This window comes from Leptonychotes weddellii, chromosome 1, assembly GCF_054177405.1.
Source record: "Leptonychotes weddellii isolate Sample4059 chromosome 1, ASM5417740v2, whole genome shotgun sequence".
Taxonomy (NCBI): domain Eukaryota; kingdom Metazoa; phylum Chordata; class Mammalia; order Carnivora; family Phocidae; genus Leptonychotes; species Leptonychotes weddellii.
Genome location: NC_138369.1, coordinates 61,298,043 through 61,324,609, shown reverse-complemented (window position 1 = coordinate 61,324,609; position 26,567 = coordinate 61,298,043). Strand labels below are relative to the sequence as shown.

The 26,567-nt window shown below is 41.6% G+C and overlaps 1 protein-coding gene and 1 long non-coding RNA gene across 2 annotated transcripts in view; both read right to left on the bottom strand.

Moving 5' to 3' along the window:
* The window catches only part of OSBPL10 (oxysterol binding protein like 10), a 280,920-nt gene that overhangs the window by 239,581 nt on the left and 14,772 nt on the right, over positions 1-26,567 (bottom strand). The window lies entirely within an intron of this gene.
* LOC145722398 (uncharacterized) lies at positions 11,004-15,419 on the bottom strand. The gene is made up of 2 exons (XR_014146687.1): positions 11,119-15,419; positions 11,004-11,073 (listed from the first exon to the last, which is right to left on the bottom strand). It is a non-coding gene; the product is annotated as an uncharacterized LOC145722398 (long non-coding RNA).

Sequence of the window (26,567 nt, the reverse complement as noted above, 5' to 3'; positions counted from 1 at the left end):
GTGCTATCTGATTTGCCAGAATACTTCTGAATATTCCAGAACTATTATCAGCTGCTGCTTACCAGCAAGGCTTCGCTTTCTTCCTCCTCCTCCTCCCAGTCAAGATCTCAATGTATGGCCCAATATTAAAAGCGACACATTTCCCCTTATAATTTCTTTTAAACCCTCCTAGATGTCTCTGCCTCCTTAAGCCCCCTGGCTCCATTATCAGTATCTGAGTGTGGCATCCAAAATCTACAAAACAACCCACTTACAGGGTAGACCTATTTGTGGGGTAAAACTGAAAAGCAAAAATGGAGACAAATGAACCAAAAGGTGGCCACCACCCGCATTCCAAACAAACACGTACTGTGTCACATAGTATCAAAAAGCAAATACACATTACAACTGGCTAACCCAATTTTGTTCTGTTTCAATTTTTTTTATTGTGATTACATACATGTAACAAAATTTGCCATTTAACTCTTTTTAGGTGTACACTTAGGGGAAATTAGTTACATTCACAACGTTGTACAACCATCATTACTATCTACTTCCAAAACTTTTTTTATCATCTCAAACAGAAACCCTGTAACCATTAGCAGTAATCCTTATTTCCCCCCTGTTCCGAGGCCCTGGAAGCCTCTAGTCCCATTTCTGCCTCTATGAATTTCATCTAGCTGCATTCATGATATTTGTCTTTTGTGCCTGGCCTATTTGAGTTAGCAGAGTGTTTCCAAAATTCACCCATGATGTAGCCTGTGTCAGAACTTCATTCCTTTTTGTGGTAAACAATACTGTATTGTATGGATACACCATATTCTGTTCATCCATTCATCTGTGGATGGACACTTGGGTTTCTTTCCACTTCAGGGCTCTTGTGAATAATGGTGCCATGAACACCAGCATACAAGGGTCTGAATCCCCATTCTCAATTCTTTTGAGTTTACACCTAGGAATGGAACTGCTGGATCATGTAACACACCATTTTTGATAAAGTCCATTTAATAGTTTAAAAGGAAAAAAAAAAGCTTAATAATTTTCCTGATTACAAAAGTATTGCATGTTCATTATGGAAAATCTGAAAAATAATTATACCACCCAAAGAAAAACACTGTTAGTATTTTGGAATAGTCCCTTAAAATCTTACTGTCTAGTTACATGCATACACAGAGTCAGACACACATGGATATTTTACCTGAAACCAGCTTTTTTTCACTTAACATTATATCAAGAACATTAATTCCACTGTCATTAAATGTTCTTCAGACACACCCCCTAAGGGGTGCCTGGGTGGCTTAGTCTGGTAAGCATCTGCTTTCACTCAGGTCATGATCTCAGGGTCCTGAGGAGTCTGCTTCTCCCTCTGCCTCTGCCTCTCCCCCCTGCTCATTCTCTCTCTCTCTCTCTCTCTCTCTGTTTCAAATAAATAATAATCTTTTTTAAAAAGAAGAAACATCATTTAATATTGGAATAATATTTCATCAGGTGGGCATAGCTTAACTTTCCTAACCTTCCCCCCATTTAGGCTATTCTCTCATTTTCATGATCATAAATAACACCTCAATGAATATCTTCCTGCCTTGTTTTTCGTGCACTTCTCTGATTGCTGTCTTAAGTATATTAAGAGCAGAATCAAGTAGAATCACCAGGTCAAATAACATGAACATTCTTAAGGCTGTAGATAAAGATTATCCATCTGTCTTCCATAAAAGTCATATGAATCTGCACTCCTACTGGCAATGTTAAACAGCTTTTAATGTAAACAAATAAAAATATTTCAAAACACTAATAAAAATATTATTTAAAATAAAAATAAAATAATATTTTAAAAACTGCTTCTAAACTGGTAAGACTATATGGTAACAATTTTCTTTCCTATCAAAGGATGTGACCAGACTGAATGATCTTAGGCATCTATGAAAATAACTTTACAAATGGCAGTCCTTATTTTAAATTAACAAACCTATTAAAGCATCCCTATTTTCACATACAGATATGTGGAAAGATTTATATAAAACTATCACCTTCCTGATGGCTGCCTTTACTCCCAAATCTCCCCCCGCCCCTGGCCTTTACACTCAAGCCCAATGAGACTAAGAGGCACACCAATGTCTAGAACATATTTACTTAGGAAAGATCCAGTACTTGGGTTTTAGTAGAAAGGGCAGGTCCGCCTCTACCCCTTGACCAACAAACACATCAAAGAACCAAAGGGTGATTAAAAAAAAAAAAAAATCCCACTTGCAACACTGACTTTTTCCTTGGAGACATCACCCCACCCCCTTCCCCTAGCCAGTCTGGTTGCTTTACATGAAAACAGGGAACAAGCCACACTAACAAAGGAGACTCAGGAGTCACTTCAGGAGGAGGAGACTCCCCAAATTTCCCTCCCTCACCAGCCAAGGAGGTGTCAAATTCCCACCACAGGACTTCTGGTCCAACAGGACAGTCCCCAACCACAAGCACCAGCAACCGTGGGACCTCAGAGTCACCAGTGACACTCAGGGGACATCATCTGGACCACAGCCTCCAAATGACGGTCAGTGGAAGACTCAGGACCCAGCTTTCAAGGCCATTAGTCCATGGGGCTTGGCCAGAACAGGATTTTGTTTTTTGCTTTTATTTTGGGGTGGTTTTTGTTTTGTTTTGTTTTGCCTTTTGTTTGTTTTGAATTAGTTGCCATTCTTTAAAAAAAAAAAGAGAGAGCTTCTCATAAAAATCCATATCTCTGGTTCCATTTGAACGATCTGAGGATCTCACTGCTGGGCTCTCGTTCACCAACCTCCCGGCGACAACAGGCCAGAGCTGAGAAGCGGCTGCCTGTCACGTGCTACGCATTCCGGTCTCCACAGTCCCTCTCAAATGCTCAGGCCACAGAGCCGGGGTCAGCAGCCCTTGGCCACCGAGCCCACGGTGTGTCCAACACCCTTGTTTCCGTGAGGGCCGGGGCCCTGCAAAGCATTTGAGCTTGTGACCCTCGGACCGATAGGAATAACGGGTTATGAACATAAATATGGTTATTTTTCAAATGTCTGCAGGTCCTGCTGTGACTAATAAAACCGAAATTACTTGGAAGCATCACTCAATTCACACTTGCCACCAGGGATTTCCTGACACAACAGATGCTATTAAGTACTATTAAATGGAGGGTGGGGACTCAAAATTTTTATTCTACTCACGACAAAAAAAGATGAGAAACCTTTTAATTAAGAATTTTTTCAATTTTCTAGTTTGTTTTTGTTGTTACTTCCTGCCTACCTGTACAAAACATCAGGCTTCCTACTCTTGATGCTGCCTGGGCCACCGCAGGCGGGGGGAGGGAGCTGCTGGGTGGTTCGATGTGGTGACATAGGCCGGGCCAGGTACAGTGCCAACAGCTCCTGCCTGGGAGCAGCACACTGCCCTTAGGAGGTGACACTGGAAGACTCTGTCAAAGGACAGGGCCTCTGCCTGGCTGAGGAGAGGGACAGGAAGCAACGTACCAGTCGAGGGGTGACAGTGGGCTGGACACTGGGCACCATTTTAGTAGAGCCTGGATTTGGTTCCAAGGTCCTGGGAGATCACCTACGAGCTTTAAGGAGCACATACGCTTTGAGAAGCTCACCACGGATGGCATTAAAGATGGTCGAGAAGAGGAAGATCCGGGCTCAGGGAGGGGAGTCCAGGCCAGGGCTGGGGGCATCTGACCAAAGGCAAAAGGCAGGGAAGGCAGTTACAGTGAGACACTCAAGAGAGAATGAGACAACAGGAATTGGAATGAGTCAGAATTTCTGGCTCCAGCAACCTAGTGGACGTCAGAGTCACGGAGCCAAAACGAGAAACACAGGAGGGAGAACAACAGCGGAGGGGTGAGGGTGAGCGGGCGAGACAGACCAGGACTCCAAGTGCCAAGTGTTGCAGGTGTGGATCTAGACATGGCCTAGACCAACTTTCCCACTTCCACCTGTGGATCCAGGCCATCCACGAGCACGGGGCTCAGCACCAAAGCTTGAGGCACCTTCCTCCACCCAACTCACCTGCCAAGGGCAGCATCATTGGCATCACTGAGAGTGAGAAACTGAATGCTGTCTTCCTCACAAAGGCAGAAGTGTGTTTGTTTGTTTGTTTGTAAGTCATCTCTACCCGCCATGTGGGGCTCAAACTCACGATCTCAAGATCCAGAGTCACACGCTCTGCCTGAGCCGGCCAGGCGCCCACTTCCTGCTTGTGGGCAGCTGTCCACGTTCCCACTGCCAGACCCCGCACCCACACGAGAAGTCCCCTCCCGGGCCCTCTCCACCTCCGCACAGGCCGCCTTCCCTCACTCGGCGAGTCTTTTGACAAACACTCCCCATCCTAGAAGCAGGCCATGGAGTTAGGAGATACGGTGGGAGTCTTAAGACAAACAATATGTAAAAGCAGCCCTCAGAAGAACCCAGCGGGGCAGGGACGATTCGTAGGCAAACACTCCACATACTGAGCAAAGTGTGATGCGCCAGAGGAGAGAAACGGAATGTCTTCCGTCATGTTCCCTAGAAGAGCCTGATGTGGGGTTTCCTTGAAAATGAGTGCTTGAGGGAGTGCACTCAGGAGAACCTTGTGAGCAAGTGAAGGAAGTTGCATGAGAAAGGAAAAGATGATGGGGCACCTGGGTGGCTCAGTCGGTTAAGCAGCTGCCTTGGGCTCAGGTCATGATCCCAGAGTCCTGGGATGGAGCCCTGCATTGGGCTCCTTGCTCAGCAGAGAGCCTGCTTCTCCCTCTCCCTCTGCCTGCCTCTCTGCCTACTTGTGCTCTCTATCTCTCTGTCAAATAAATAAATAAAATCTTTAAAAAAAAAAGAAAGAAGAAAGAAAGAAAGAAGAAGAAAGAAGGAGAAAAGAAAGAAAGAAGATGGGGGTTGTGTGGATCCCACAGAGCGCTCTATAATAGACTTTGTGCAGCCCAGAGGCAAAGGGCTGGGTTGTACATCCTGATCATTGACATCAATGATGTCAGTCACTGGGTCCGGGCCATGCCAGGGTGGAGAGTGAGATCCTACCACCCAGTCATCTCTGGGCTAGCAGGCTCCTATCTGGCAAGGCAGAGTCGTCCCGTGAAGCATCCACGTGTGAGCTATTAGCAACAAAGCCTGCAGTAGCTGAGGGCTGGATGCAGTGGCCCAGGAAAGGGCCATCCAGACAGGGCACCAGCAACATCTGTACAGAATCCATTCCGGAAGTCCATGAGAGGACCATGTAGGTAGGGAAAGAGAGAGGGGTCTTTCTTCATTAAGAATCTTTCCATCTTTTCACCTCCCTGGAAACTGTCCAGGAGATTAAAAAACTCCACCTTCACCGGGTAGTTGAGCACCTCGGAAAAGCCTCAGGCCTGGAGTGTAACTTCATCACCCAGCTGAAGGCTCACCTCCCAGGCACTGGGTTTATCGTTCGCTGCTACGCAGAGCAGCATGCAGTTCCTCCTGCCTTCTGCGCAGGAGCCCGCTAGCCAGAGAGTGAGCCCCCGTGACAGCACTTGAGCAATAAAAGGGCAGTCATCCTCAGCCATAGAACTGACAGCATCCCTCCAATTTTTATGAGGCTTTTTATGCTCACTTTATAAAGTTTCATGTTTGACTTTCCAGATTTCATTGTGTGTTCCCAGTGTGCCCCAGGAGTGTAGCTAAACAGTTTTAATTTTCCAAGAAGTATTTCTCTGCCTCTCCTTTCCACTAAAGCATGGCTAAGAAATTGGAAAAGGCCCCCCAAAGCAAGTTTTCTGTGCAGCATATACAATCTGGCCCAAGACATTCAAGCAGGAATTAACTTAAGGAAGTTCTTCCGGTGTAAGAGCTGAAGCCCCCCACCACCTCTCTTCATGTATTTAGAGGATACATCTATGGCGATACAGAGCTGAATAAACAAATTCCAAAGTAACAAGATTAACCTAGTAATAAAAAGCTATCTGATTATTCAGGGCAGAGGGAGAACGTCTTTGGTAAGATGCCAGAGAAATTCTGAATCACCAACCAGGTCCAAAAGGAAATAAGTGCTCAAATCAATTAACTCATTAATTATGATTTGCTCTTTGATTAAACTCACAGATGAAGCTTCTGACAACACTAAGGTGTGTGGGGGTGGGGGGGACTGCTTCAGGTTGGTTTCTTAATCAATGCAAACCTGCCTCAACTATCATTCTTAAAATGGACACACTAATGATTTTGGGAAGAAAAGCACCAATCGGGGCACCTGCTTGGCTCAGTCGGTAGAGTGTGTGACTCTTGGTCCCAGGGTTGTAGGTTCGAGCCCCGCATTGGGTGTAGAGATTACTTAAAAATAAAAATCTGAAAGAAAGAAAGGAAGGAAGGAAGGAAGGAAGGAAGGAAGGAAGGAAGGAAGGAAGGAAAGAAGGAAGGAAGAAAAACTCACCAATCAACTGAAAAAAAAAAAAAAAAGCAGGAAACTAAAGGTTAAAACAGCCACGAGTAACCTTTAGAGGGTACCTTGCTGGTACCCAGAACTATGTGAGGAGCTAGATGCTTACATTCTTCTCCATTCTCATGAAAACACTGTGCTGTACAGGAAATATTAAAGAATATTGGGTCCCTACTTCATACTCAGACACCAGAGTCCAGATTAAAGATTAGACTTAACTGAGTAAAATCCTAAAATTTTCAGCAGAAAATACAGACTACCTTTTTATCTAACCATAAAAGAAAATATTGAAATCTTGCCCCATTAAAATGAAGAACTTCTTGACCTGGGGTCCTATCTGTAGGCTGACTCAGTTTGAATCAGAGCTGGGAGCTGTTCTCAGTGAAAAATTTGAGTTGTCAGTTGTGCTGTGTGTTGAAACAGCTATCTGAGAGTTAGCAATTTTTTTGAAAGTGGGTCTCAGTTGGGAAATCCTACTTAGGTTTGCTTGTGTTGGTTTCCCAGGCATCGAAGATGGGCCTGCCAGGAGTGACAGTTATTTCTGTCAGTGAATGCAGCAGCTGTCAGGAGTGGGGAGCATAATAAAGATAATATAAAAAACAAATTAGAATTTGTTTTTCAAAAGCATCACAAATAAAGTGACAAACCGTGAACTAAGAAAAGATAACTGTAACACAAATATTCAACAAAGGATAAGTATTCAGAATATATAAAGAACTCCTACAAACTAATATGGAAAAGATAAATAACCTAATAAATAACTGGGCAAAACACAGAAGCTGGAATTTCGCAAAAGGGTAAGAGAAAATGACCCTTAAAGATATGAAGAGCTCCTCTTTTCCATAGTCAGGGATACACAAATTAAAACACCAATGACATACTATTTATACCCACTAGCCTGGCAAAATAAAGAAGTCTAACAATACCCAAACACCAAAAGATGTAGACGAGTGGGAACACTTATACTCCTGGTAGACTTTAAACTGGTACACCCACTTTAGAAAACAAGTTAGCATTATCTTATAAAGTTGAGCATCCAGATACCCTAAAATCCCAAAATCCCACTTCGCCATATACATCACCAAGAAATTCTTGCAACACATGCATTGAGAGTCATGCACAAGCAGGTGCATAGTAGCAGCGCTGCTCACAGCAGAAAAAGTTAAATAATCTAAATGCTCAGCACCAGGATAAATTATTGGTGGTACATTCACACAATGGAGTGCTATACAACTTTGAAATGAATGCACCACAGTTCAGCACAACAACAGGGATCAATTTGGGAACATTAATGAGTGGAGAAAAAAACACAACTGCAAAAGACTATACAGAGGGGGGCACCTGGGTGGCTCAGTCGGTTAAGCGTCTGCCTTCGGTTCAGGTCATGATCCTGGAATCCTGGGATCAAGTCCCGTATCGGGCTCTCTGTGCAGCAGGGAGTCTGCTTCTCCCTCTCCCTCTGCCCCTCCCCCTGCTTGTGTGTTCTCTCTCTCTCTCTGACAATAAACTCTTTAAAAAAAAAATTTTTTAATTGTAAAAGACTATATAGAACATACTTTTTAAAATATATAAAAATGAAACTAAATCATATTTTATTTAGAGATATCATGTATATTTTTTAAACATTATCATTTATATTATTATTTATAAAAAGGCAAAGGAATGATGAACTCAAAATTCAGAAATTAATGGTTACCTGAAAGGGGAGGGTTACTGATCTGGAAAACACACAGGTAGATGAGCTACTAGTGGTTATATTATCCCTCCCAGGTTGAGTGATGAGCTCTTGCCTGTTCATTTTCTTATTATGTTTACAACACGATGTATATAATTGCATATATTCTTTGGTATAAACCAAATATTTTTTTATTTTCTTTTAAGATTTTATTTATTTATTTGACAGAGAGAGAGAGAGAGAGAGCAAGCACAAGCAGGGGGAGCGGCAGGCAGAGGGAGAAGCAGGCTCCCCGCTGAGCAAGGAGCCCAATGCAGGACTCAATCCCAGGACCCTGGGATCATGACCTGAGCGAAGGCAGCCACTTAACTGACTGACCCACCCAGGAGCTCCAAACCAAGTATTTTTAAAAGATAAGAAAAAATTAGTTCATCTATTCATTCTATGACAGCATAAAATTACAAAAATGAAAATAAATAAATGATTTTTAGATTATATGAATTAAGTATTATTATTCTCATTTTACTGATGAGGAAATTGAATTTTAGAAAGGTAGGGTAACTTTCATACATTCAGTTAAGTGAATATGACAAAGCTGGGCTTTTAATTAATTGAAAACCCATGCTTTTATAATGAGATCTTGCCATTTGCAACGATTGGATGGACCTAGAGGGTTTTATGCTAAGTGAAGTAAGTCAGACAAAGACAAATACCGTATGAGAATCTAAAAACAAGACAAACAAAACAGAGAGATTCTTTTTTTTAACATTTTTTTATTTAAATTCAATTAATTAACATACAATGTATTACTGGTTTCAGAGATTCATCAGTCTTATACCCAGTGCTCATGACCACACATACCCTCCTTAATGTTCATCACCCAGTTCCCCCATCCCTCCACCTCCCACCCTGCAGCAACCAAAATAGACAGACTCATAAACACAGAGAACAAACTAGTGGTTGCCAGAGGGGAAGTGGGGGCAGGGGTGGGGGCAGGGGTGGGAAAAATGCGTGAAATAAGCGAAGGGGATTAAGAAACTTCCAGTTATAAAATAACAAATGTTGGACGCCTGGGTGGCTCAGTCAGTTAGACATCTGCCTTTGGCTCAGGTCATGATCCCAGGGTCCTGGGATCGAGTCCCAGGTCAGGCTCCCTGCTCCGTGGGAAGCTTGCTTCTCCCTCTGCCTCTGCCTCTCTCTGTCTCTCATGAATGTCTAAATAAAACCTTTTTAAAAATAAAATAACATAACTAATGTCATGGAAATGACAAATTCAGTATAGGGAATACAGTCAATAACACTGTAATAATGTTTTATGGTGACTACCCGTATCATGGTGAGCACTGAGTGATGTGTAGATAGAACTGTCAAATCAATAGAGTGTACACGTGAAACTAATACAACATTGTATGTCAATTATTTTTAAAAATTGAATCTTGTGAGGGGAAAAAACACGCTTTTAACACTATGCTATCCTGTTAACATTGACACCGGGGGGGAAAAATAGAAATAATTCACAAGATTCTGGAATCTCTGCCCAAGACCCCTTTGATGTGCCACTCTTCTTATAGAACTCCTTGTAGCACCTGTGCCTTCCATCAGTAGTGGGACATAAACATTATTTATTCAGCATTTCTTAGCTCTAAAGTCATAAATTTATTTACATCTCCTTCTAGTCACAGTAAACAAACAAACAAAAAAATGAACAAAATCCTTGAAAATTCAATGAGATTTGCAATGTACAGAAAAACCTATGACAATGCATTTTATTTCATTTTGCAAAGGCAAATAAGGATCCTGGTACAAAATGAAAAATCATGTTTTAAGGTACAATGGGTGGGTTGAGAAAAATCTTTCTTCAGTGAAGCACATCTATTCGGGTGATTCAGTACTTGGCTCCAGATTCTTCTCTTCCTTCTTGCTTTCAGCTGTTAGGGTTTCTTTCACTTGCCCCAGGGAGCCCATGCTTGCTCTCTCACACCTCCAGGTCTTAACCAGATGGGTGTGTCCTCCAGAAAGAGTTTCCTGCACGTGTGCCCTGGGAGACGAGTCTGGACTCGCCCAGAGCCCTGGCTATGCCATGAGGCTCTCAGGCCACAGCTTAGCCGCCCATCCACTAGGGCTCCTTCCCAGCCCATCAGCTAGGAGGCAGGGCTCACCAGCAGCATGCCCCAGGGGACTTCCGGCCCCAGGATGGCACATGGTAAGTGACTAGTGAATGAAGAACTGAGCGAAGGAATGATCCATCCCACTGTGTGAAATCCATTCACATAAAAGGGTCAGAGGGAACATAGAATAATGGGAAGAATGCAGCCATTTGTGATCAGATGGGCCCACATGAGTGCGTCCACTTCAACATCAGTTTGCTTGGCTAAAATAAGATGGTACTGGAACCTGCCTGCCTGGAATGGTTATTAGCACTTATGGTGATACTGTGTGTGAAGATGGATCCTGAAGACACTCTAGCAGTGATTTTAAACTGTGGCTGCACTTAAGAACTGCCTGGGGGTAGGGGCCCACATTCTGGTTCAACTGGTCTAGCATGGCACCTGATAGTGGTGTTTTTGCAGTATCTCCCCAATCCTTCTAATGTATAGGCACGCTCCAGAAGCTCTGCACAGGATATAAACAAGGAAGGAACTAGCACCTACAGATTCTTGCTGTGTCCAACTCTTGGCTGCCACCCAATCTATTATTTAAGAGCTAACTCCCGTGGAGTGGTCACTGCCTCCCTATGAGCAAGCAGTGGTCACTCTCTTAACCCTCTTCCTTCTCCCCCTCAAGCATGTCATTCACCTTCACAAAAGATCTACCTTAAGCTTTCAGACAAGTCCCTATACGTAAATGTGTTCATTGGGGAGTATGAGAGAGACAGAGACAGAGGAGGAGGAAGGAGCAAGGGAGGGAGGGAAGAATTGAGAAAAGGCAAAAAAAAAGACTCCTTTTTCAAACATCAGAGAATTGAGCAGCTTCAGAGTCCTAATTCATTAACAAAAAAGGAAAAGAGGAGCTGTTTCGAACTCCAGCTATTCCAGCCAACAGGCCCTATGTTTCTAGCACGAACTCAGCACAACAAAAAGCCAACAACAAAAATCACTAGAACAGGGCTGAATTCACCCTCCTTTTAGCCCTAAAATAATTAAATGTCTCAGGTGCTTGTGCACTGGCCCTCTCACTTCTCATGCACATAAATTCCCAGTAACGCGAGTCCCGAGAGGGAAGAGACACGGGTCAGAAGGGATTCCTACGTTGGCCAAGATGCCAAACATCGGGACAAGAACTGAATTAAATGGTCTCTAAGCCCCTTTCACCCTAAGTGTCTACAAAGAGCCTCTGTGCATTGATAACATTAGGTGGGAAAGGATAAAGAAGAAACAATGTCCAAACTCCATGAGGAAGGCGAGTGGGTCTGCCTTCTTCACGGCCATCAGGCACAATTTTAAAGCTAGCCATCTCAGCAATAAAAAGAATTGTTTGACTGATAAGACATGATGATCACATGGATGAATCTCAAAATGTTATGCTGACTAGAAGAAGCCAGACACTATGAGCACATGCTGTGTGATTCCACTTACATGGCATGCTAGAACATGCTAGAACATGTAAGAACATGCTAGAACAGGCAAAACCCATCTATAGTGGGGAAAAAATCAGGATGGTAGTTGCCTGTGTTGGGCAGGGCAGGGGCATTAGGGAACTTTCTGGGGAGGTGCAATGCTCTATACCTTGATAGGGTTTTGGGTGACAGGTATATGCAGTTGTCAAAACTCAGCAAGTGCACATTTATGATTTATGCATTTCATTGTGAAATTTTACATCAAGAGAAAAAAACTGCAAATAACTTAATGGTATTTGTTACCAATAGGCATGCTATAATATTTATGAGGAAGTGGCTGATGTCGACAGTTCACCGTAAAATGTATAAAGAAATAAAATGGGTTGATGGATGCGCAGATGGAAAAATATGTGATAAAGCAAGTAGAATAGAATATTAATTGTAGAGTCCAGGTGACAGACATGTGGTGGTCACTGTCCAATTCTCTCCACTTTCCTGTATGTTTGAAATTTTTCATGATAAAACGTTCAGGACACAGCAGGGAAAATGAGGCACACAGGGGGTGGGAAAGGTAAGCTAACTGCTAAGAAAAAGCCTAGAAGCTACCGTATCCACTGGGGTGTAAGGTAGCTGAGAGTTGCTCGGACAAAGGGGGAAAGAGAAAGATGGCAAAGTTGAACAAAGCAGTAGTAATTTGGGGGACAACTACTCCATAACAGAGGCACATGGTAAATAGTCACATGCTATCTGATTTTACCACCCCAATCTCCCTACAAGGTAGGCACATCCCCATTTTATAAACAGACTGAAACCCAGAATGGTATAATAACTTAACGGTGGTCACACAGGCTGGGATCTGAAAGGGATCCTCTGCCTCAAAACTCTAATGCTGCAAAGCATCATGAGCCCAGCACTTCTTCCATCTTACCGAGGACCATGCCGAGGGTATGGGCACGGCACAGCGGCCACTCCAACCCAGCATGCCACCCGTCACACAATGGGCAGCCACCGTCCAGTAACAGCACTGACCACTATACTGAATCCCAGTCACTTACTTCTCCCAACAGCCTTCAGGAGTCTCCTAAACTCAGTCCTCTCCCCTCTGCTCTGATCACTGCAAGAATGTCCCCACCAGGGGTTTTGCCATCACCTCTGTGTGCACACCTTGGTCACAAATATGGCAAAGGGGCTCATTGAGCACCATCCAGCAGCATTCCAGCCTACCACCTCCCTGGTCTAAAGGGCTAGAAAGCTAACACAGACTCCCTTGCAGCTAGATTCTTCAAGCACACACGCACATGCAAGATATGAAAGGCAACAACAACAGGAGGTAGCCCCCACAGGCTGGGTGTGTGATTCCTTGGAATAGCTGTGGCGTGTGGCTTCGTGTTCTGCCTCAGAGTCACAGGGACTGGGGCGGAAGTGAGCTAGAACCATGTGATGGTGGGGAATTGGTTGGAGACAGGCTGTGTTGTAGCTGAACATGTAGCACTGAAGCTTTGTTTTCCCAGAAATAACAGTCGAACTCCAGCGAATCCCCTGCTGCATAGGCTGCTTCAAGGGAATCTTCTGCCTGCAACTAAGATCCTAACCAGCACGAGGCCTTCTAAGCAGCTCTGATCCTACCTACTAAGTTATGAGCCTACACAATGGCCTGCCAGACAATAAAACTCCCTAGCTCAGACATGAGCTTCCCCCTTTCCACATCAGAGGGAGGACACGGGAGGACAATAAGGGTATCACAGTCCATCGACTTCTATCAATATATGCACAATCTCTCAGGAAAGCAAACCTAGAACAGCCTTTCAGATGTCCAGGTAACAGGGACAAGAGAGCACATATAAATGAAGGCCTTTCAAAAACCTTTGCATTAGACCCTGGATTTGGAATAAAACAGGTCAATTTTGGAGGCCATCCCTGTCAGGATGACCTCATTCAAAAGCCATGTTGGCATGGTGGTCTGGGGACAGCCCAATGATGTATGAAGGCACACTTTGTTTTGTTTTTATTTTATGGGTTTTTTTTACTATCACAGCTTACACAGAGAAATAATTATTTTTGTTCCCTCCAAAGAAATACCCTCAGAGGCTCCTGGCTGATGGTCATGACCCACAATCTTTAGCTCATTTGAGACAAATCCATTTCATCTGAGCATGGTTATAAGATCTGGAAACAGCCAAAAGCAACTCAGAGCCACGGGCAGAGGCCAAGGCGAGGGAGTCATGCTGGCTAATACCATTTTTAGTCAAAAATGAGGTAAGACTACGAAGCAGGCAGACTTCTTTCCACCGCGGCTTGTAACTTATTCATAAGGCAATTCCAAAAAAAGAGCTTCAAAATATTTTCAGCAATGATAACACTGTTGTGAAAAAGAATCTTTTCCATTCTTGGATACACATATTTGGAAATTCCTGTTCAGAAAAATACATCTTGAGAGTCACATCGTATAGAATGAGACTGAAGATTTGTTTCTTGGTTTGTTGCATGTGCCCCAAACAGGAAGAAGGAAAAATTTAAGATTCTGCTCTGGTCTAGCCTCTGTGGCCCTGGGCAAGGGTGCAGTAACTCTCACACTGGCCTGAAACCCTGGGGACCACGTCGTTGACTTAGAGCTAAAGCAAGGTTTGCCTCTTGAACAGCCAATTACCTGACATTAGCCCTAGCCTAATTTCTTCCCATACGCAGTCTTCTGGGTATTGCTATTTTGCAGGGTTTAAGAATGAATTATAACTTTTTTTTTTAAGCAAATCACTTTTTTTCACTAACAATGGTATTCTTTTATTTATTTGTTTATTTATTTTTGAGTATAGCTGACACACAATGTTACATTAATTTCAGGTGTACAATATAGTGATTCAACTTCTCTATATGTCATGCTATGCTCACAAGTGTAGTTACTGTCTATCACCGTACAACACTATTTCAATATTATTGACTAGATTCCCTATGCTGTGCCTTTTATTCCCAGGACTTATTCCTTCTGGGAATACCGGAAGTCTGTACCTCTCACTCCCCTTTACCCATTTTACCCATCCCCCATCCCCTTTTGCCTGGCAACCATCAGGTCTTTTCTCTGTATTTATAAAACTCATCCTATTTTTTGTTTATTCGTTCTGTGTTTCGGATTCCACATATGAATAAAATCATATGGTACTTATCTTTTTCAGTCTGAATTATTTCACTCAGTATAATACCCTAAGTTCATCCACATTGTCACAAGTGAATTATAACTCTAATATTGAAAAAGTCAAAAACACAGAAAAGTATTCCTCACAAATCAGTCCTTAAAAATATCTTCCCTGCTAAACCTAGTTTATATCTTTTTAGGCTTCACTAGATCCCAATGTGCTAACAACTGTCGGATATGTGGGTACATTATGATCTTTAATAATACCAACTGGTATATACACACACTGGGGCTTTGCAAAAGTACATATACAGGGGGACAGGACTCAAATGTACAAAAAGGAAAACACAGTTGTGTTCAGAGTGGTGGGATTAGAGGCCCTTTTCTCGACAAAAAAGCCTTTATTGATGTTACATCAACTGAAAAATTATTGGGAAATAATACAAAAGTGTCTTCCCCACCACGGATGCTAAATCTCAACTGAGATATTTATGTTCCTACTACTAGATCCTTTTCTCCATCACCCACAAAAGCTAGGGGTGTTTCCGTCTTGTCTTCCAAAAAGCCACTAAACCAGGGGTCAGCAAACGATGGTCCATGGGCCAAACCCAGCCCACCACTTGTTTTTGTAAATAAAATTTTATTGGAACACAGTCATGCCAATTTGTTTACATACTATCTATGGCTGCTTTTTTTTTTTTTTAAAGATTTTATTTATTTATTTGAGAGAGAGAGAATGAGAGAGAGCACATGAAAGGGGGGAGGGTCAGAGGGAGAAGCAGACTCCCTGCCGAGCAGGGAGCCCGATGCGGGACTCGATCCAGGGACTCCAGGATCATGACCTGAGCCGAAGGCAGTCGCTTAACCAACTGAGCCGCCCAGGCGCCCTATGGCTGCTTTCTTGATACAACAGCAGAGTTGAAATTATTTACTATCTGGCCCTTTACAGAAAAGGTTTTTGCTGATCGCTCTACTAAACCAAAGTTAATATCCACTACAGCACACGGAAAGCTCATCAATGCACCATGGGAAGTGTCCCCCAAAGGTTAAATACCATCTCTAAAGCGCCAGGGTCCTAAAAAAGCACTTTCTGTAACTATGGTCCAAAAAAGCAGTTCCTCAGAGTGGAGGAGTGTGCAAGGGAACCCGACAAATTACATTTGCTAACAAGCCAAGGTCCAGGCTAGAACTGCTCCCAAGCAACTGAAGAACTCAGGAATGCAAGGCAATCCTATGCCAATCCTATGCCCAGCGAACTTGGCTGTTTAAATCCATGAGTCCACAATTACCTAGCTGCACTGAACTCCCCCAAGCACACTTCAGAGAGCATACATTCTTGAATAGGATATCCCACAATATCTTTGTAATGTTTAAGTTAAAGCAATAGCATCTACAGAGGTCTTTGTGAGAGATATGCAGTAAATCAATGTCAATATTCTAAAATCTGAATCCAGACCATCAGATGACCATGTACCTGGACTACACTGTATTCCCAGGCAGTCCCTTTGCCCCCCTGCTCCCACATTTTCTTTTCTATGCTGGCTTTCAACATACTACTATGTTACAGAGGCTGTACATTTTGTAATGGGCAGTATTTTTCTCAAAGCATGTGTTAGAATGTTTGCTTAACTCTGCAACCTAATTTTCTACCCTTATTTTTCCCTGTCAATCTTTTCTAACTATTTTTAGCTTATTTCATTTGGCTATATTTTTACATTTCGGTAGTTACCTCAAGTCACTTTTGCTAATAAAGTAGATTTTAAAGCAGGAATTAAAATTAAATGAAAATGGTGGGCGCCTGGGTGGCTCAGTCGGTTGAGCGTCTGCCTTTGGCTTAGTCATGATCTCAGGGTCCTGCTCAGTGGGGAGCCTCCTTCTCTCTCTCCCTCTGTCCCTCCACCCCCCACCCCCGCTCATGTTCTCTTGCTCACGCTATCTCAAATAAATCTTTTTTAAAAATTAAATTAAATTAATATGCACAAAACATTTGGAGGAAAAAAAAGACTATTTTATAAAGCAATTTAGGCTCACAGCAAAATCGAGCAGAATTAGAGTTCCCATATTTCCCTTGCACGTCTCCCCACCATCACAGCCTCCTTATTATATTTTAAATTAGAAAAATAGCATCTGCCCATCAAAATAAAGTTCAGAGGTGCCAGTCTTCTGGCCTCTCAGAGGTCACTTTTCTCCCGAAGCCTTCCCAGGCTTCCTGGCTAGTACAGATCCCTGGAATTCAGGTTCTCCCATGCCTTCTTGTTTGGTGGCTCACGGCACAGTCTTGCCAAGGGAAGGCAGCCATGGGGCTCGTGTTTGCTTCATAGGTGCTCAGTATTTGCTGGCTAAGCCAATGAGTGGATTTGCACAGCCTCAGAATTTGGTTTATTATAGACCTGCTTAGAAATAGTCCTCTTGGGGTGAGTTACCCAAGATGAATATAAAACAGCTCTGGCAAATGAAGAAACAAAGCTCTGGCTTCTTGATTATACATGAATGGAGGAAGGTGTCCCAGGGCATTTATAGAACTAAGAGGTGGTTTACACCAACTTTCAGGCAGCTTTCTCATACAAGGAGTTTGTGTTCTGACTCTACGGGGGTGAGGTTTTTGGACCTTGAAATGAATTTTCCTTTCGAAAGGAAGAATCATGATTAAAGAGGACGGTGCGTGTGAAAGAAAGAGAACAGGTGGGGCGCCTGGGTGGCTCAGTCGTTAACGCATCTGCCTTCAGCTCAGGTCATGATTCCAGGGTCCTGGGATTGAGCCCCACATCAGGCGCCCTGCTCAGCGGGAAGCCTGCTTCTCCCTCCCCCACTCCCCCTGCTTGTGTTCCCTCTCTCGCAGTGTCTGTCAAACAAATAAATAAAATCTTAAAAAAAAGAGAGAGAACAGGTAATTCTCCAACACAGAACGCAGAGCTGATGCCCTTGAGGGAGAAGTGGGGCACAGGAAGTTGGGAATGTTCAGAGATGCTCATTTGGTTGCTGAGCCCGTGAAAGGGGAGACAGACGGAAGAGCAAGAGTGACTCCCATTAATGGGTAGTTTTCTGCTGGCGAGGGCCCACAATATGCCAACTAGCTTGTAGTTTTATGGTGGCCATTCTAGCCTTGCTTTCTCATTTAGGTCAGTTGGATCTGAGTCAGGAATTTGGCCAGACAACAAAATATTTTAATGGGTTTCCCCTATTGCATCTCATTTCCATAGTCTTGTTTGTAATTCTAATTGATGCAAATGCTCTTGTTATCTTGAATGTGAACTGAATGCAGTTCTGATTTGTTTAATTTTACATCATGTTGTTGAACAGGGGGTGTAGCTGAGGATCTGAACGACAAGCCGAGTATGGCTGAAACTAGCCTTATTTTATGTGGTACCTCTGGCAACCTGGGCTATAGGGAGAAACCACCTCTAAGTAGAAGGTTACTAAAACCCCAAACCAGTTCAGGAAGGGACCTCTGAGGCTCTCTATTTGCAGGATCCCTGGATCTTGAACTGTTTATTGCTCATGGAAGTTTTTGTCTGTAATTTCTTAAGCATTCAGCACCGTGCTAATATGGTCCCCTCTGTCACGGGGAGTTTGGAAGAACAGTTTTACAGTAGACTACATCAGACCTCAGGAGGGAGAGTTTTATTTTCGTAACTGATGGGTAGCTTTCATTCTCTGCATTCGAGAGGAACTAAATTTGAAAAGCCTTGTAGCCATGGGTCAGAACTCCGGAATAATCCTGACATTTGACCTATATCGTTTTTTTCTGAAAGCATTTTCCAAAATAAATAAAAACTGCTTAACAGTAAAAGGGAGGGGGAGGCTAACACTTTTCTTCACAGGGGATTATTCTGGGGCCCCAAGATGAACTTGCCCCACCCTCATTTTACAGGTGAGGAAACAGCCCCAAAGAGTTAATTAATTCAAAGTTATATCTGAGTTTATGTGGTTAGAACAAGAAACAGGATCTCTGCTCCTTAGCCAGTTTTGGGAAAACTCCAGAAAATGTAATGGCTAAATTCAGATTTGATACACTACAGTTCTGTTATACAGCAAAGAAAACCCACGCTGGCTTCTCATTATCTGGCCAATGTCCTGAGATTCATTTGATGTTCTGGTTTATTTATTAGCTGTTTTGAGTGAGGGAGAAACCCTTCAAAATGTGCAGAGAGCTTTTCTTGAACCCTGTGTTCCCACGGTATTAAAAGATTGTGTTTAGGATACCTTATCTCTGAGTCTGATGCTAATTTCCTCTAACACATGGCAAAGAAACTCAGTTTCATAGTAGCTTCCAGTAGCCAAAGTTGTTTTTATTTTATTTGCCAGGTTGTGAATAAAGGACCAGCCCTTAGGCCGGTTTCTAATCTATCAGCAGATAGCACACTGTCTAGGATGCCACTCAAACATAAGATGCACTTGTGAATTCAGGAAGGTAGCTAGCTCAATTTGATTAGACTGCATTAAAAATGTGAGACTTTTCTCTGTGGGCTGATGTTTCCTAGCAGTTCTTTAGGACAGAATGTGCTTCGGTGGCTTGGGAGCAGTTCTAGCCTGAACCCTGTCTCATTGACAAAAGCAGCCTGTTTGTTTCCTTGTACACTCCTCGGCTCCTGAGGCTCTGCTATTCGGGGCTATAATTACTGAAAGTGTCATTTAGGACCCTGGCCCTCAAGAGATTGTATTTGACCTTCAGGGGACACTTCCTACAGAGCGCTGATGAGCTTTCCATGTGGTAGAGTAGGTATTACTCCCTGGTGTAGCAGAGACCATCCCATTCTTGTCAAGAGAGCGCCTGTGACAAGACAAAAACTATGTTGATCACTTGAAATCGGAGCCAGTGAAACTTCCTGACTTTTTAAAGTAGCAGTTTTTGTTATGAAAATATAATCTAAAATGAAGATATTTTGAAATTATTACCTTGGAAACAGTTCTTGACTCATTTATCCATAATAGTCTATTTTTAAAGAAAGAGAATACAGTACTAATAATGTTTGGAGGGCTGGGCAATTATTACTGTCTTTTGTTTTCTCTTTAGTCTTTCCTGAATTTTCCAAGTTTTCTCTGAGGAACATGAAATAATACCTTTAATTAAAACAGAGAATAACTTTAAAAAAGGCAATGGTTTTTATATTTAGAAAAAGACAGCAAAGTCATCAAATTATACACTGAAAAAAGGTACACTTGTCGTTAATTATGCCTCCATAAGGTTAATTTTAAGTTTTTTTAAGGGGTGCCTGGTTGGCTCAGTCGGTAGAGCACACGACTTTTAATCTCAGGCTTGTGAGTTCAAACCCCACGTTGGGCATGGAACCTACCTTAAAGAAAAAAGTATTTATAAAAAAATCCTTAGAGTTCGTCAATTTTATTTTAAACAGTATACATTATAGTGTATAAGTTATAATCTTTAGACAAAGTTAATTTGTGTAAACTGGCAGTAGATACACATGTTAAATTCCTATGTGTTTCCTTTCAAGATAATTAATTAAATTTAAGTTCCATAATTTTGGTGCCACCAATTTGAGATTTGGGTCCTGTAGCCTACTATTACTAAAGGTAGCAGGTATAACTCTATAGAATAGATGGTTTGCAAAACAAATAATAATAACAAAATTATTGGGTTTTTTAAAAGATTTTATTTATGTATTTGACAGAGAGAGAGCAGGGGCAGGGGGAGTGGCAGGCAGAGGGAGAGGGAGAAGCAGGCCCCAGGACCCTGGGATCATGACCTGAGCCGCGAAGGCAGCCGCTTAACCTAATGGACTGAGCCACCCAAGCGCCCCTACAAAATTACTGTTTAATGATACAAGGTTTCAGTCTGGGATGATGAGAAGTTCTGGAGACAGACAGTGATGCTGGTTTCACAACAATGTGGATGTACTTAATGCCACTGAACTGCACATTTAAAAATGGTTAAAATGATAAATTTTATGTGATATATACTTTACCATAACCAAAGTAACTTTAGCTTCTACCTAAACACTTTTTGGTGGAGATTTCATACTTTTTCAATGGTAACCAATACAGGAGAAATGTCATAACTGTCTGCCTCATCCCTTTGGGTGCCTTTACCAGCAAGAAGTCTAAAATTAGGGCTTCAATTTCTTCCATTACACTAATTGTGATGCAAGGTCCCTGAGATGAAACTTTTCCATTTGGTGATTTTCATGAAGTCCAGAGGCACAGAAAGGCGTTTCTGGGGAAGCGCATCCCAATCGGCCAGGTGCAAGGCCCCTGTGCAATGGGAAAAGCCAATTCCAAAGTCATTGCTGCTCTGATTTCCTTCATTCAAACAAATATTTATTGCGTGCCTACTATGTGCCAGGCACCATGCTAGAACTTATGTCTAACACCCGCTCCCCTGGATCCTACAATACAATGACCTGCTCTCAGTCAAGCTACTGCATTATTGGGCAAGTTCTAGTAACATTACATGGTGTGACTTGTATTTCTCAAAGGAGCCATGTGTTTTCTTGTTTCCTTTTTATACTTTTTTTTTCTTTGTACTTTGAAATGATTCAAACTTGCCTAAGAGTTACAAGAACATTACAAAGAACTCCTGAATATCCCTCCACCCAGATTCAACCATTACTGGTGTTTTGGCACATCTGATTTATCATGCACTCTAGCGCTCTCTCTCTCTCTTCCCCACCCCTCCCTCCCCTCCCTCCCCTTCCTCCCCTCCCCTCCATCCACACCCCATCCAGCTCCCTCTTACTCTCTCCTTATATAGTTTTTCTGGAACCATTTGTGAGTGAGTTATAGACATCTCCTTCAGTCACTAAATATTTCATTATGTATCTTCCTTGTTCTCTTATATAACCACAGAACAATTATCAATCTCTGGGAGTTTCGCATTGATTCAATAGTATTACCTATGATAAAGTCATACTCAAATGTTGCCAATTGTCCAAATGGTGCCTGGGTTTGTTGTTTTTTTTTTTAAGATTTATTTATTTATTTTAGAGAGAGCACACGAGCAGGAGGGGCAGAGGGAGAGGGACAGAGAATCTCAAGCAGACTCTGCGCTCATCGCGGAGCCTGACATGGGGCTCAATCTCAGGACCTGAGATCATGACCTGAGCCAAAACCAAGAGTCGGAAACTTAACCAACCGCACCACCCAGGCGCCCCATGGTTTTAAAATACCAATTGGAAGGCTCCCTCCTCAACCACCCAATGGACTGACAGCACCTGCGGAGACCCGGCTTACTCCCTTGCTTTTCACAGGACCTTTCCTATAGGACTCCAGGCAGAAGGAAATCCTCGTTATTTTAAACTCCTTCCCCTATGATTTAATGAAGCTCTCTGACAGCTGTAGCTGCCTCACATTTAACCTGACTTCTCCATGATATGATTTGGTCCTATTTCCTTTTGTTCCAGTCACTGAAAATCTCTGGATAAAAATATTTTCTTGTAAAATTCTGTGGTACCACCTTCCATATCCTCTCATTTAGAACCTGTTCAAATCCGTGGGACCTTTCTGCTCAGCACCTCTCTCGACATCTTCAACATAAAGCAGTATTTCTCAACCATTTTATCATTATCAGTCCCTGAAGGAGCATTTTTAGACAATTTTTCCCTAGCACCACCCAAATAAAATTAATATAGTATATACATTTATAGCTTACAGATAGCAACCCAATGAAATTTATATGAGATACATTTATATACTGTATCTATCTGTATTTTATACATAAAAAGAGTAAGATATTTTTACCATCACCACCCAGGAACCAATTTTTACTGCCCCATTGAGAATGCATGGTGTAAAATCGCTCACAACCTGGGCTGGGGGTAAGAAGGGCAAAAGAGCAAGGTGTTACCTGTGTGAAAAGAGATCAGGCTCCTCAGCTGGGTGAGGTCCAAACAAAGACCGAAAACCTCTAACTGGCCCTTCTAGCTAAACCTCTAGTCTAGGCTCCAACCTGGCCACACAATAAGCTCAGAATATTATGGAAGATTCTGCATATTCAAATCTAGAATGGAAGTCTTAACAGATACAGGCAAAATTCGCTCTCATAAAAAGGTAGATGAGCTGGGATTGTCTGACAGTTCCTTCCTCAGGAACATTAAATATAAAAATAGGGCAGTCTGAGAAAGGGGAAAACCTGAATACATATGACTTTCTGTGAGCAGGGGTTGTGCTTGCTTTCTAGACCACAGCTCCAAAATTATAAAATAAAATTTCTAAAAAATCAGTCAGGACACAGAAGAACTCAATGTCAACAAAATGGATCTAACTGACATTTTGAAAACAATTCTCCCAATGACAACAGAATACATATTCCTCTCTAAGGATACATGAAACATAGGTCATAAAACAACCTGTAACAAAATTAAAAGAAATGAAATAATAGAAAATATGTTCTCTGACCACAAGAGAAATGAGTAGGTGAAAGATGATAGAAAAATCTTCAAATACTTGGAAATTAACATACTTCTAAATAATTCATGACTCAAAAAGAAAGAGTCAATGGAAATTAGAAAATATTTTGAACCAAAATGAAAAAACAATATATCAAACTTTGTGAGGGCAATTTAAGCAGTGCTTAGAGGGAAATTTATAACATTAAATGTTTATATTATAAAAGAAGAAATAACAATAATTTAAGCTTTGACCTTAAAAAAAAAAGTAGGAAAAGAAGAAATGAAACATAAAAAGCAGAATAAAAATTATTAGGGCAGAAATCAATTACATTGAGGGGCGCCTGGGTGGCTTAGTCAGTGAAGCATTGGACTCTTGATTTCAGCTCAGGTCATGATATCAGGGTCATGGGATCTAGCCCCACATCAGGTGGGCTTCAACTCAGCACAGTGTCTGCTTGTCCCTCTCCCTCTGTTCCTCTCCCAGCTAGTGTACTCTCATGCTCTCTCTCTCTCTCTCTCAAGTAAATAAAATCTTAAAAAGAAAAAAAAAAAATCAATTACATTGAAAAAAAGAAAAAAAAATCAATTACATTGAAAAAAAATAGGGGTGCCTGGCTGGCTCAGTGGGTGGACCATACGATTCTTGATCTCCGTGGTTGTGGGTTCAAGCCCCACACTGGGTATAGAGATTACTTAAAATCTTTAGAGGCACTTGGGTGGTTCAGTCAGTTAAGCGACTGACTCTTGATTTTGGCTCAGGCCAGGATCTCAGGGGTGATCTCAGGGGCGTGAGATCTAGCCTGCACTGGGCTCTGTGCTCAGCGGGGAGTCTGCCTGACATTCTCTCCTCTCCCTCTCCCTCTGCACCTCCCCCCATTCACACTTTCTCTCTCTCAAATAAATAAATCTTTTAAAAAAATAAAAAATAAGATAAAATCTTTAAAAAGAAAAAAATAATAAAGACCATCAATGAAGCAAAAAAGCTGGTTCTTAGTAAGATCAATAAATTGATAAACCTCTTGTAAGACTAACAAAGACAAAAAGAGAGGATACATATTACCAACAGAAGAAAAAGGAAAGAGAGAATATCACTCGAGGCCTCAAATATATTAAAAGGATAATAAGGGAATACTTCAAGCAACTCTACTATAAATTTGACAATTTATAAGAAATGGGCCAATTCCTCAAAAAGCATGAATTACCAAAACATGCCCAAGATACAACAGATAAACTGAATAGCTTTATAACTATAAAGAAATTGACTTTGTAGTGACAAACCTTTCCAAAAAGAAATCTCCAGACCAGATGGTTTCCCTGGTGATTTCTACCAAATATTTAAAGAAGAAATAACACCAATTCTACACAATTTCTTCCATAAAATTTAACAGGAGGGACACTGCTCACCTCATCTTAAGGCCAGCACTATCCTGATACCAAAACTAGACAAAGACAGTATAAGAAAACTACAAACAAATATCTCTCATGAATATAGATGCAAAAATCCTTAACACAATATTAGAAAATTAAACCCAGCAACATAAAAAAATAATATGACATAACCAAGTAAGGTTTATCCCAGGAGAGCAAGGCTGTTCCAAAATTCAAAAATCAGGCAGTGCAATCTACCACAGTCATAGTTGAAAGGGCCACATAGTAAACACCTTAGGCTCTGCAGGCCACAAAGTCTCTGTCTCAACCACTCAGCTTTGTCATTGTCCAGTGAAAGCAGACAGAGACAATACGTAAGCAAATGGGCATGAGGGTGTTTCAGTAACACCTTATTTATAAAAACAAACAGCAGAGCCTTTTATAATAAAAACACTCAACAAACTAGAAATAGAAGGAAGCTCTGCAATATAATAAAGGTCATTTATGGCAAGCCCACAGCTAACATCGTATTCCATGGTGAAAGACTGAAACCTTTCCTTTTCAGATCAGGAGCAAGGCAAGGATGCCCACTCTTGCTTTTTATTCAGCAGCGTATTAGAAGTCCTAGCCAGAGCAATCACACTAGAAAATGAAATAAAAAACGTCCACATTGAAAGGGAGAAGTACAATTATCTGTTGCAAATGACATGATCATATGTATAGAAACCCCTAAATATTCCACACAAAAACCTTTGTTAGAACCAGTAAACAAATTTAGCAAAGTTGCAGGATACAAAATCAACACACAAAAATCAGTTTGGTTTCTATACACTAGAAACGAACAATTGCAAAAAGAAATTAAGAAAACAATTCCAAAACATAGGCAGTATTCTCTTGGACATCAGCCTTAGCAACATATTTATGGATATGTCTCCTCAGGCAAGAGAAACAAAAGCAAAAATAAACTATAGGGACTATACTAAAATAAAAAGCTTTTGTACAGCAAACAGCACCATCAACAAGACAAAAAAAGCAACCAGTGAATGGAAGATATTTTCAAATGATGTATCTGATAAGGGGTTAATATACAAAATACATAAAGAACTTATATAACTCGACACCAAAAAGCCTTTCAGAGTGGATGCCCCAATGGCCACTTGAGAAGACCAGCATTAAGGCAGACTGGATTCATTAGCTCTATTAATCATTAGATATATGCTACGTTCAGCCAGGAAGTATGTACTTCATGCCCCATAGCCTTTTTTTTAAATAGACCAAAAGAATCTTTGTTAACTTTTTAATATAATTTCAAATTTATAGAAAAGTTACAAGAATAGTTCAAAGAATTATTTATCACTAAAGAAGTATTAACATCTTACCACAGTTGTTTTATCATTTTCTTTATACACATACACACACGTTTCTTGAGAGTAAGTTGCCAACATAATGCCCCTTTACCCCTAAAAACCTCAGTGAACGAATACTAAAACCAAGTAATTTACAAGGATACGGTACTATTACCTACAGACCTTATACAAATTTTCCAATTATCATAATAATATCATTTGTAGGAAAAGAAAATATCAGATCATGAGTTATATTTAATTGTTACCAAATGTACGTTTTGTATGTCATGAAGGGAATTTATAGTTTCAAACTCAAAAACAAAGCAAAAATGAAGACAGAAACAAACAAAACAAAACAAAAAAACACTAAATATACCAGTAAGTGCTCCAATGCTGGAAAGGAAAAGGAAGCAAGTGTTTAGATAAACAGAAATTCAGACAATTCCATGACACGAATAACTACAACTTGGCCTCCTCCAAGCGAGGTCATGCTTTGCTTTTGTTCAAAAAACACTACCCAGACTTAAACTTGATTTCATGGACACAAGTTGGGTCCTCTTTCTTTTATTTTTATTTTTATTTTTTTTTTTTAAAGATTTTATTTATTTATTTGAGAGAGTGAGAATGAGAGAGAGAGAGAGTACATGAGAGGGGGGAGGGTCAGAGGGAGAAGCAGGCTCCCTGCCGAGCAGGGAGCCCGATGCGGGACTCGATCCCGGGACTCCAGGATCATGACCTGAGCCGAAGGCAGTCGCTTAACCAACTGAGCCACCCAGGC